This window comes from Euprymna scolopes, chromosome 14 (genome assembly GCF_053919585.1).
Source record: "Euprymna scolopes isolate OS-2025 chromosome 14, ASM5391958v1, whole genome shotgun sequence".
NCBI lineage: Eukaryota > Metazoa > Mollusca > Cephalopoda > Sepiida > Sepiolidae > Euprymna > Euprymna scolopes.
Genome location: NC_136495.1, coordinates 52,595,488 through 52,608,192, shown reverse-complemented (window position 1 = coordinate 52,608,192; position 12,705 = coordinate 52,595,488).

Sequence of the window (12,705 nt, the reverse complement as noted above, 5' to 3'; positions counted from 1 at the left end):
CGGATATGCATCTCCTAAGTATGGCTCTCTCTCTCTCTCTCTCTCTCTCTCTCTCTCTCTCTCTCTCTCTCTCTCTCTCTCTCTCTCTCTCTCTCTCTCTCTCTCTCTCACACACACACACACATGGAACGAGTTGATAAATGTGAGAACAAACTAATTAAAACTATTGAGACAAAAACATGTTTAAAGTGTTCATGAAGTGATATGTTTTGATTTGTATGGTCAAATCTCATTCATGGCTAGAAAACTTTATTTAAATAAAGTGGATATTTATGTGGAGAATAGAAATATGGTAGTTCATGAATGCTTTAAACATGTTTTCCTGTCAATATCTATAATTACCTTGTTTACATGCTTATCAACTTATGCTGCATATTAACCATTTCATTTTTGTCAGTAATTTAATTTTCGTTCACAGACACACACACACATTTATATATGAATAAACCTCATGCCTATAGTCTGCCTATATTTATTTTAAATTATGTATCTAATTTTAGGCCTTGCCGGGTGGGGGGAATTTATTGATAAAAACTGTGGATTCTGACATTGTCTTGAAAGCAAGAGTTTACTGTTTGCTGTTCTGGCATTCAAGTACCCTCTCTTCGTCACACAATTGTGAAACTATTTCTTTCCAATTCACTAATCTTGCTTCTTCTTCTTCTTCTTCTTCTCCTCCTCCTTCTCCTTGTTATTTGTCATTAAGAGATGGCAAGATGACAGCAACAGAAACAAAAATAATAAAATAATGGCAGTCTTGATCTGCTCGATTAACAGAAAAGACAACAAAAAAATAAAGCAGCAAAAAGGAATATCTTTTAAAAAAAATTAATTTGGCAATTTTTTTTTTAAATAACAAAATCTAGACCTGTATATTAAACAACTAACGATATACTCTAATTTTTTTTTTTTTTTTTTTTTTCAATTTTAAAGATAAAAATGAAATTCTAATTCGAGAAAATAAAGAAAAGTTTGAAATATATATCTATATATAAAGTTTTGGCTGCTAGGCAGTCAGTTGTGTTTCAACATTTTTATTTAAAATGTTTGGAATATGTTTCATGTATAAATTTTCATTCATTTGCAATGAATCCCCGTGTTTAATTTTTGTGTACACAATATTTTTTGTGTGTGTGTATCTTTTTTTTTTTTTTGTGTGTGTGTTTTTTTTTTTTTTTTTTTTTTTTTTTTTTTTTTTTTTAAATTATATTGCAACAAAACTGAATATTGTCAAGAAGAATAAATGTTTGTGTTATTTGGGTGAACTCGGCTGTTTACCCTTCTTTATGTTAAAGGTGGGTTGACCGGCATTTTCATTCCATTAAGTATATAAAAAATTAAAAAAATAAAATAAAAATTTGAATAAGGAATTTAAAAAATAATAAAAGAACAATAAGAATAAACATTTCTTTCTTCTTTTTAAAACTGTTTCCTTCTTTTTAATTTTTCCTCACTTTCTTTATTTCATTTGTGACCCCCCCCCATATATATATATATATATATATATATATATATATATATATATATATATATATATATATATAATTATGTATTTTGGTTGTGTAGTCAAATTGTATCGATGAATATTAGACATTATAAAAGTGAAATATTTGATTTCAGAGCAGTTATAAATTGAGATATTTTGCAACAAAAACAAAGTCTCGTATCAATTAAAATTGGTTTTTATTTAAGAAATACCGGCTCTTACTTTATAGCCATACAATCAGAGCATTGGTAATAATAAAGTCCTAACCTTATAGAGAAATGAGTCTTCAGAAAGAAAACACAATTTACTTTTGATTAACTTTTTTCTACGATAAAAATGGCAGATAATCTCAACGATCTGCTATTTTTAGTTTCCATTTATTTGTATATGAGATTTGAACATCATTATTACCAATGCTCTGATTATATGGCTATTACAAAACAGTTGTTATCTTTTCAATAAAAACAATTTGGATTACTCTGAGACATTAGTTTTGTAAGAAAATATCTATCTAACTATATATATACACACATATATATATATATATATATATATATATATATATATATATATATATATATATATGTGAGGACTTGACTTTCAAGGTGTTTAGTTATTCATACCTAATTGAGCAAAACATTGTCATGATGGTGTAGCGATATTAAAACGTTTGGGTTTGTATTACTATACACATAGATTCGAAAAAGTTGTCAAAAAACAGATATATAACAAATAAATGTTATCAAAGGCAAGATAAGTTACTTTTCTACCTAACTGGATAATCTTTTAGTGTTTTTATTTAATGTAACATGTTTATTCAGCTCGAAAAACATACAGTGTTTACTGATGTATTGGAAAGCGCCCCACTTTCTCTTTGACACGATAAGTTTGGGAAATGGAGTTAAAAATAAAAAAAAACTAGACAAAATACTGTTAGAAACTCCTTTTCCCAAACTTACCGTGTCAAAGAGAGAGTCGGGCGCCATTTTAAATTTTCCTATACATCGGTAAACGCGGTATGTTTTTCGAGCTGAATAAACATGTTACATTAAATAAAAGTGCAAAACATTATCCAGTTAGGTAGAAAAGTAACTTATCTTGCCTTTGATAACATTTGTTTGTTATATATTTGTTTTTGACAACTTTTCGAGTCTATGTGTACAGTAATATAAACCCAAATGTTTATATAAACATAAATAAAACGTATATTTTGCTCTATTTATTATTAAGCATTAAACCTTATTAAATTCATTGATTTTTATCTTTAAATATTCTTAACTTGAAATATTGTTATTATTATTATTATTATTATTATTATTATTATTATTATTATTATTATTATTTTTAGTCTAATTCAACGAAGGCACACTTTCATATGCTTAGCTCAATTGGCTTTCAACTTTTCAGACGCAAGAATAATTAGTAAGTGTCTTTGGAGCAAAAAATAAATTTATTTCGATTCTGACCATATCAAAAACGATAACAAGTAAACCTTTTATCAAAATATTTACAGCCGTTTCATCTCGAGTTACCTAATCATTGGAAATGTTTAAATAAATTTTTGAATGTTTTTATATATTTCAGTATGAATTCGTATTTAAAATTTATAAAACCATCCATGAATTTATTTTTAAAAAATCTCCTTAAAATTAGATAAACCATGAAACTGCAGTAAAGTGTAGCATAACCTATACGGCAAGTTTCTTCTACAAAAGCCATGAACTGTAAAAAAAAAAAAAAAATCAGGATAAAAAAAAAATTACTAATAGTCACCACTCACATTTATTATTATTATTATTATTATTGTTATTATTGTTATCGTTATTGGCATAAAGCTCTATCTGAAAATATATTGAGACTTTTGAATGTACGAAGTTTGCTGTGTTGATTCAACTTAGTTCAAATTTTGAGAAGATTATTTTCATATATATAAGGGAAATCGATTTATTTTTAAGTTTATTATCGATAGCTTACCTCCTATGAAATCAATATTTTATTTTAAATAGCCAGTCAATTATAGAAATTTTTTATCTATGTTCTTCAAGAAAACAAAAATAAATAATTTTAAATTCTAATCGATGTCATTGATCACATACTGTATTCATGACTCAGAAAATTAAATTTATATGAAAAATAATCCAACAGGACTTTTATTAATTTCTATGCACAGGAATATCACATTAGAATATTTTTTTCAAATGAACTTTTACTTATTTTTGTCATCTCTGTAATTTAAGAGACCCTAATACATGTGGGTAGCCTTGCTAGTATCTAATAAAATAAATCTTTTAAAAATGGAAATGAAATGGCAACACAAATGCAATTGTGTTTCAATCTCATGTTGCATTTATGTTCTGTTATAACTCTATAAAATCTTTGAGCTGTGTTTGATTAAATGCTAATAAATACCAACTTGATATTCTGTGAAATTAAATTAATGTTGGATTTAGTATTATAAAATTAATGTTGGATTTAGTATTATACATATATAGTCTTGAAAGTCTTTCAACCTTAAAACTATTTCATCATTTTTAGTTCCAAGAGTTAAAACATGCCTGCTCTATCTAGGATATTGAGCACTTTTGGATTACTATATACTACATACCAAATGTAAGACTATATTTGTTGGAAATTTTCCTTGTTTTGTAAGCTACTATATTCTTTGTAATAGTAATTTTCTTCCGAGGATATAATATTAATGTTCTTATAGGGATCATCAGTTGTTTACCATGAAGACATGCTTCAAGGATTATATATATATATATATATATATATATATATATATATATATATATATATATATATATATATATATATGAAGACATGCTTCAAGGATATATATATATATATATATATATATATATATATATAGGATATATATATATATATAGGATATATATATATATATATAGGATATATATATATATATAGGATATATATATATATATAGGATATATATATATATATATAGGATATATATATATATAGGATATATATATATATATATATATATATAGGATATATATATATATATATATAGGATATATATATATATATAGGATATATATATATATATAGGATATATATATATATATAGGATATATATATATATATATATAGGATATATATATATATATAGGATATATATATATATATATATATATAGGATATATATATATATATATATATATATATATATATATATATATATATATATATAGTGAGAGATATAGATGTGAAAAAAATTTCATTTAGTCCGTATAATGTTTTGATATGTTATATATCTTCTTCAAATATGCAAAAAAAAAGAGAAAAGATATTTTCATATTATAAATGAATAAAATAAATGATGAGAACTGCCAAAAAAGGAAAGGGGAAAAGTAACAAAAAAAGAATTGATTTCTGGTGACCTTCAAAAACATCTTTTTTCTTCTCTTGGATTTTGCGCATTTGAGGACAGTTTTACACTACATCCAAAATACTGTATAAACTGAAAAAACTTTTCGTATGAAAAGATTATCTGATTATCTTTGCATTATATATCTACTATTATATAAAAAGAACTTTGTGCGTGTAAATTCATTCCTTATGGACTCGAAAGCATCTGGGCAGATTTTTATGTATCTACATATATATATATATATATAAAACGAGCAAACAGTTAATAAAACATGTTAAAAAGACACTTTGAAATGAGAAAAAAACATATTTAATCTGAAAAGGAAACACTAGATAAGTGGATAGTCCTTAATCCGCTGAGTTTCGAAGAAATACTGTCCTTCTCATCAGAGGGTAGGAATTAGCAAAATGCGGGATCGTATTTTGCATGCAAAAGTATTTGATGAAACAGCAAGTAAGTCAAAGATCATATATATATATATATATATATATATATATATATATATATAATCATTCAAACACTACCGTGTTTGAATATATGGTTAAGTGGCAGTTTTAGTCATTTAGAACTGCTTTAAAGCTTTACTGCTCACTCATTTTCTGACCAAACTTCAAACAACTGTTACAGTTTATGGATCACCTTCTCAGCTATATTGTGAAAATCCTTTTTTCAATTTTCGTTCAGTAAAACAAAAGTTATAATGAATTTACTGGTGTTCAAAAAAGGACAAGATATTCTAGTAAAAAATATAATAAATTTATAACTTAAAATATTGCAGCATTAAGCATTTTTTTAAATTCAATTTATAACATTATATAATCAATTCTTAATCCTGCAATATTTTAAGTTATAAATTTATTATATTTTTTACTAGAATATCTTGTCCTTTTTTTCCAGTTTTAACAACTAGTCCTTTACTTTTCCATGTTTAAGCTTAACCATATTATTTTTCATGCTTGCATTTTTCTATTGTAATATATATATACATGAGTGTGTGTGTGTGTGAGCCTAGAACTGATCTTCATCATCCATACATACATCACATGTAAATCAGGTGATCACATCTACATGAAGCCAAAAAGACAGTTACTTCCATGTTGTGCTTCCATCAATAACTAATTTAATCAAATCATTTTTTTGTGGATAATTTTAATAAGTTTTTAAGTGTGTTTTCTAAAAACGTTAAGAATCAACAATTTTATTTTAAATGGCAGCAAAAAGAGTCTTGCATATTTCACTTTTCCCCCTCTTTTTCTTTTTGTATCATTCCATTTTTATGTCAGTGTTAAACAATTTTTCTAGATAATTTTATCTTATCTCCCCCATTTCACTTATATAAATGATATTTTAATAAGCTTTAACTGACTTGTATAAATGGTCTTTTAATGGGTTGGTGTGGACCCCCTTTTGAAGGGGTTACTATAATTGATCTCTAATGAGTTGCTATAATTAGTCTCTAAATGGGCTAGTATAAATTTTAATGGCCTTTTAATTGATTAGTTTAAATCAGCGGTTCTCAACCGGGGGCGAATCGCCCCCTAGTGGGCGAAAATCAAATTTTGGGGGGCGATTTTCAATCAATTTTATCTGTGAAAAATTTTGACAGTTAGTGTTAATCAAGTTTTCATTATTATAATTGTTGTAAAATACTTTATTTGCATTAAATTAGTTTTCATTTAAAAATAAAGTTTAATTATATAATATTTATTTGTTTATTAAAAGCTCAAAAAATTATATTGAGAAATACAATATTTTGTTTTATGACCAAACATTATAAGGGGGTCCACCAAGACAAAAAAGAAAGGAAAAGGGGTCCATGGGTCAAAAAAGGTTGAGAACCGCTGGTTTAAATGATCCGTTAATATGTTAGTATAGATAGTATTTAATGGGCTTTTAATTGACTAGCATTAATGGACTTTTAATGCACCGGTATAAATTGTCATTTGATATGATGGTCTTAAATGGATTTTTACAGGCTAATACATATGGCTTGTAAATCAAAACATAACATAACATAATAATAATAAACATAACATAATAATAATAAACATAACATAATAATAATAATAATAAACATAACATACCAATAATAATAAACATAACATAATAATAATAATAATAATAATAATAATAATAATAATAACCGTTTAAAAGGATTTAAGAACTTTTTCAAATAAATAAAATGCACCGTTTTCAATTTTATTTTTCTAGATTATTATAATTTCTATTTTTTCATCTTTTTGACTCACACTTTAAGTTTGAAGTTTCATGAATGACTTCAAATCTTTCCTGTTGCCATTTTACTTGTGCTGCCCATCCACATCAGATTTTCCTCAACTGCTCGCTTCCATGTCTTAAGCAGCCTACCATGTGGCTTAAAAAATGAAAGGGATCAGTAGATGACGACCTGATCTTGGTGGGCAGCACAAACAAAATGGTAACAGGAAAGGTTGCAAGTCATTCATGAAACGTCTAACTTCTAACTTTTGAAAATCTATATATCTATAAAAGTGAAATTGTCTCTGTGTGTGTGTGTGTGTGTGTGTGTGTGTGTGTGTGTGTGTGTGTGTGTGTGTGTGTGTGTGTGTACATTTCCTTACCAAATAACTCTGTCAATTTTCAGTCTACAGACTCGAGATTTGACATAAGATTATTGAGATTTAAGAAAATCTTTTTAATCGTTTTTTCGGTCAGAAATTTGGCTGTCTAGGAGTCAAAGTTCAACGATTTGACCTTTGAAAACTCTACCAAACTCCTCCGCCAATTTTGGCTCTAATTTTAGATGTAGGCTCCTTGAACATGGATCAAACTTTTTAACTTGATTTGAGCCCAAAACAATAAGTTAAGGTGTCAAAACTGGGGTTAAAGTTTTAAAAAATTGACCTCTCAGCCAATTTTTGGTCTAAACATTTGAAATTTTATATAAAGTGTATTCAGACATAGGGCAAGTTTTCTAATCGGGTTTTTACTGAAAATTTAGTTATCAAGTGGTCAAAGTTCGAAAGATTTTACCTTTGCGATCTTTAGCAAACTATTCAGCAAATTTTGGGTCTAAACATTTGAAATTTTACATAAAGGGTATTCAGACATGCAGCAAGCTTTTTAATCAGTTTTCGGGCGAAAATTTGGCTGCCAAGAGGTCAAAGTTGAAAGAGTTGACCTTTGCAGACTCTACCAAACTCCTCGGCCAATTTCGGGTCTAAACACTTGAAATTTTAGATGTAGATTACCTGGACATGAGTCAAACTTTTTAATATGCACATAAAGTTATGAACAGTACATAGGGCCAGTGCAAAGCTGGGCTGAACTGCTAGTAAGACAATAAAGTTTTAAAATCAAGGTTACATCATAAACTGCATGATTTGATGAAAATTTTGAATCCAAATAATTTCATTTTGAAAGATGAAGATTTTACTGAAATTTATTAATTTTTTGACTAATAAAAAAAATCCATTGAAACCTTTTGAGTTTATATATGGAAAAATCTGAATTAGAGACATTTATGGCATCTTTCTGTTGTATTATTATGATTAATTTTTGTCGTTAACGAAATGGAAAAAAAATCTTTCTTAGCAGTTTCTATTCTAAGCAATGAATAATTTTTAGGAAAGGGAAGAAAAATGCAAAGATAAATTCTATAAGAAGAAATTTCACCAATTGTTTGGAAAGCAATTTCAAAGAGAAACCAGGATAAAATGGAATGCTATGGCGGTAAAAAGAAAACAGATATTCTTACAATGTATCTGTCCAAAGATAGAAATACATCTTTATAAACTGAGGTATGTTTAGATATTTGTAGATATAGGATACTAATTAACCAAGCATTATAAATTTCGGAATACAACTGCTACGTGTAAGGCATCGTAATGTGAACTATTTTGATTTTGATGGAAACGAGGTGTAAAATTCAGATAACTCCAATTTTTTGTGAAATTTTAACAATTGGTATTAGACATCACATCCATAATAAATATTCCCCAGATTTTAGTTTCTTTGAAATATTTTAAAGGGTTTTTTGGGGGGGGAGGGGGAAGGTATAATATGGGCTCAATCTCCCATTTGAAAATATCAGATTTGTATGGAATTTGATATATTTTATCCTGATATTAACCTTCGTAAGGGAACATAAAAGTGCTGCAAAACTGTTTGATTCAGAGAATTAGATTTACCCACCCTAGGACAAATATTCTTTTTATATATATATATATATATATATATATATATATATATATATATAGTCATCCACATACAGTGCTGCTTCGCTGTATCACAGCTCATCAGTGCAGCTAGACAAGCAACTACCTCAAGTCAGGATTGAAACTTGACTGTCTAGATGACAGTCGGCGCTTCTAACCGTTATGCTATTCAGCTGCTGCTATGACGGGCATATGAATTAACAATGTTCAAACATTGTCCAAACGCCTAAGCTCCATTTGTTATATATATATATTTGTACATATAAAGAGCTCAATATTATTTCAGATAGTCTTATAAGAATAAAAAAAATTTGACTCATCAGAATGCTTTTCTGCAGTTTCATAAGTCAAATTAATTTTATAAACGATATCTTTCATTTATTATTGTTATACACATTTATTTGTTATGTCATGTGCATACACATATATTATTATAAAGTTATATATATATATATATATATATATATATATATATATATATATATATATATATATTCAACATTTCGACAGTGCTCTGCATATAAATACAGTTTAATAATAGTATAAAAATATGTTCATGATAAATTACCTACACAGAAACGTCCATGTTTTATTCCTGAAGGAAATCATCAGGCTAAATGTGTGAATATATTGTTTGCGATTGCTTTTATATCTAAGTAGTGTTAATTTTATGATTAAAAAAAGAAAACACTACTTTGATAATGGAAATAAACAGAGAATGGATAATAAAACTTACGAATCCAATTATCTGATTAGCTTGGATATTAAAGCAATTGCAAACCATATATCCACGCATTTAGTCTGATGATTTCCTTTGAGCATTTCTGTGTAGATTACTTGCCATCGATATATTTTCATAGATAGTACTATTGTATATTCCATTAGATTTTAAATTAAAGTATACGTTGGTAAGACATTTATTTTATATTTTGTGTTTCCATTGTTTATGAAAAGAATTTTCCAAATATGATACAAAGATAGTATTGTTTTGTTGTTTTTTTTATCATAAAGAACTGGTTATTCAGAATCAAATATTGGTTTTGTAGGAAGGAACGTATTGATGACAAAAATTGAGAATCCGACCAGCTTTACTTTATTTTGTGGATAGATGGTCTATTTGACTTATGTTAAAATCAATATAATCTAATATCAATGGCAATGAAAACTAATCTAAATACTCTTCTGAAAGAAGAATATGTAGTATTTGAGAGTAGCTTTAATGTTTGATTGTATTTAGCAAATACCAAATTTTAATAAGTATTGTTTTTTGTCCCTGTAATTATTTTTATCTTTCTACATTTTTATTAACAAAAATCATGAAATTTAAATCCGTAACTTCCCTTGTCTTTTTTTTTTTCAAGAAATGTCATAAGTTTTTTTTTTTTTTCTTATCTAGCTCTCTGTCCTTTCATGTTCTCCTTTCAATAAGGATAACACTTCCTCCTGACATACAATGAAAAAGATCTAATTCTTGCTTTGAAATCATTTTACGTATCCAACTTAAAAAGAGAAAAAAAAGACTAATCATTACCCTATCAAAGCAAATTTGGATAAAAGGTCAACTTTTAAATCTAAGAAAAAATACAACTCCTCAAAAAGGAGAACTCTGGACTGGATATAAAAAATTACCTGTATAGTCCAATCAGTACTCCCTTGCAAATGAGAGCGACCCAGCCAACACACTCATCTTCATTCTGAAAGGAGGAGGTAATGCCTAGAAAATGGCTTGACAAAGAAGGGAAACAATAGTTGTCCCTATTTAGTTGCCTCTCCATTAGGGACAAAGTAGGACACAAGGCTAGTTTTTGATATATGAGATGTCCAGCTTACCAAATATGGGGCACTTTCGATGGGAGAAAAAGAAAAAGCATATCCTTGATCAAGGACTGCACTTTGATTTCAGCTGAAAGTTTATTAATGTCTAACAATTGAAGATTAGGTTATTACTTCATTATTAGATTAATTAGGGGGATGCAATGTTGACCCTTGCTAAGTTAAAGCAGTGGACAAAGGGGCAAACTTTTGTAAAAGAGATATCCTCCTACCACCAAGGAAATACCCTCCTACTACTCCCCAAATAAAAAACAAAACAAAATAAGACTTATAGCAATAAAAGAAAACGTTTTGTTAGTTAAGATGACGAAATTCGTTAATGCCATTGGATGTTTAAAAAGATAAAAAGATTGTTTCCCTTGTATTTCTGCCTCTAAACTCACAGTCCACTATTCCGTAATGGAATCCACAGTGGTGTTTATTCCGCATTTTGTACTGGGAAAAAATGAATGTTTCATAGATTATTAAGGTGATCTAACCCTAGCATGACACATGTATAGACAGGACTCACGCTCACGACTGAGAAGGCTATTTCTTCCTTTTTTTGTTTAAGTGGTGACTCGCTAATACAGAAAAACATGTCTCTACATGAAATTGCACAGATAGCTGTCCACCATTCCCACGGCCTCACCTTTTTTCATTAATGAGTCACTACTTATTAAGGCTAAAGGCCATTCAAGGATAAGAATTAATGAGATGGAGGTGAGGATTGTCAGTTGAATGATGATGAATATAGCAGCAAGGTTCTTCTACAAAAGCCCTGAACTGTAAAAAAAAAAAAAATCAGGATTTAAAATAATTTTACTAATAGTCACCACTCATCAAGACCAAAAAGTCACTTGAGGATAAGGTTTAATGAGATTGAATGACTGTCTGTTGTGAGATGAAGAATATTATGAAAGTATTTTTATTTTGTCGTTAGTAATGCTTGGATACAGATGGTGATGTTTTGGATGTAGGGTTATGTTTGCCTGCAACAAACTGATTAGCAAATCTCTATGCAATTTTCACATATTTTTCCGACTTAAAAGAAGAATGAAGGAAAACAAGGTGACATGAAACAGTTTTAAGTTCAATCCTATATTTTTTTTTTTTTTTTTTGTATTGATATTCATAATAAAACCCTCTTTTTTCTACATATTTAAAAAGAAAAATACAAATTTGTTATGTGTGGGTTGTGGAATTACATTCCTCTGCAAAAGATGTAGCTAATTTGCATATTTTTTTAAGCATTCATTTTAATTAATATCCTATTAGTTTTTGTTTTTTTTCCAGTTTTCTTATGGGATGATCATATTACGTGTAATTGTATTCATGCAGATATTCTACATGATTTATACTTGCATGATATTTGCATAAAATGTTGTAGTAAACACAAACCTCTTTTTATATATATGTATGTATGCATATATATATATTTGTTTTAAAAATTTTGCCTATCAAACTCCTCTGTCAGTTCTTGGTCTACAAACATGAAACTTAATATACAGGGTATTTGAACGCATGCGAAACTATATATTTGGGTTTTAGCCAGGGAAAATCGGTGCAAAAGTGTGGAAATTAAAGAAATGAAATTTGCTAGGTGAAGGTCGAATGACGGCATTACAAATATGCATGCGTAACGTAATAGCTATTGATTCATGTTTTACTTTTTAGCCTTGCAGCAAACATGTCTTCATAACTCAGGCATTAATGTCAAACGAAAAAGTAAATTGTAAGCTAAGCATTTTGATTTCGATTCCGTTGGTGGTGGACAAGTCATTTTTTTTTTAACTTTTTAAATCATTACC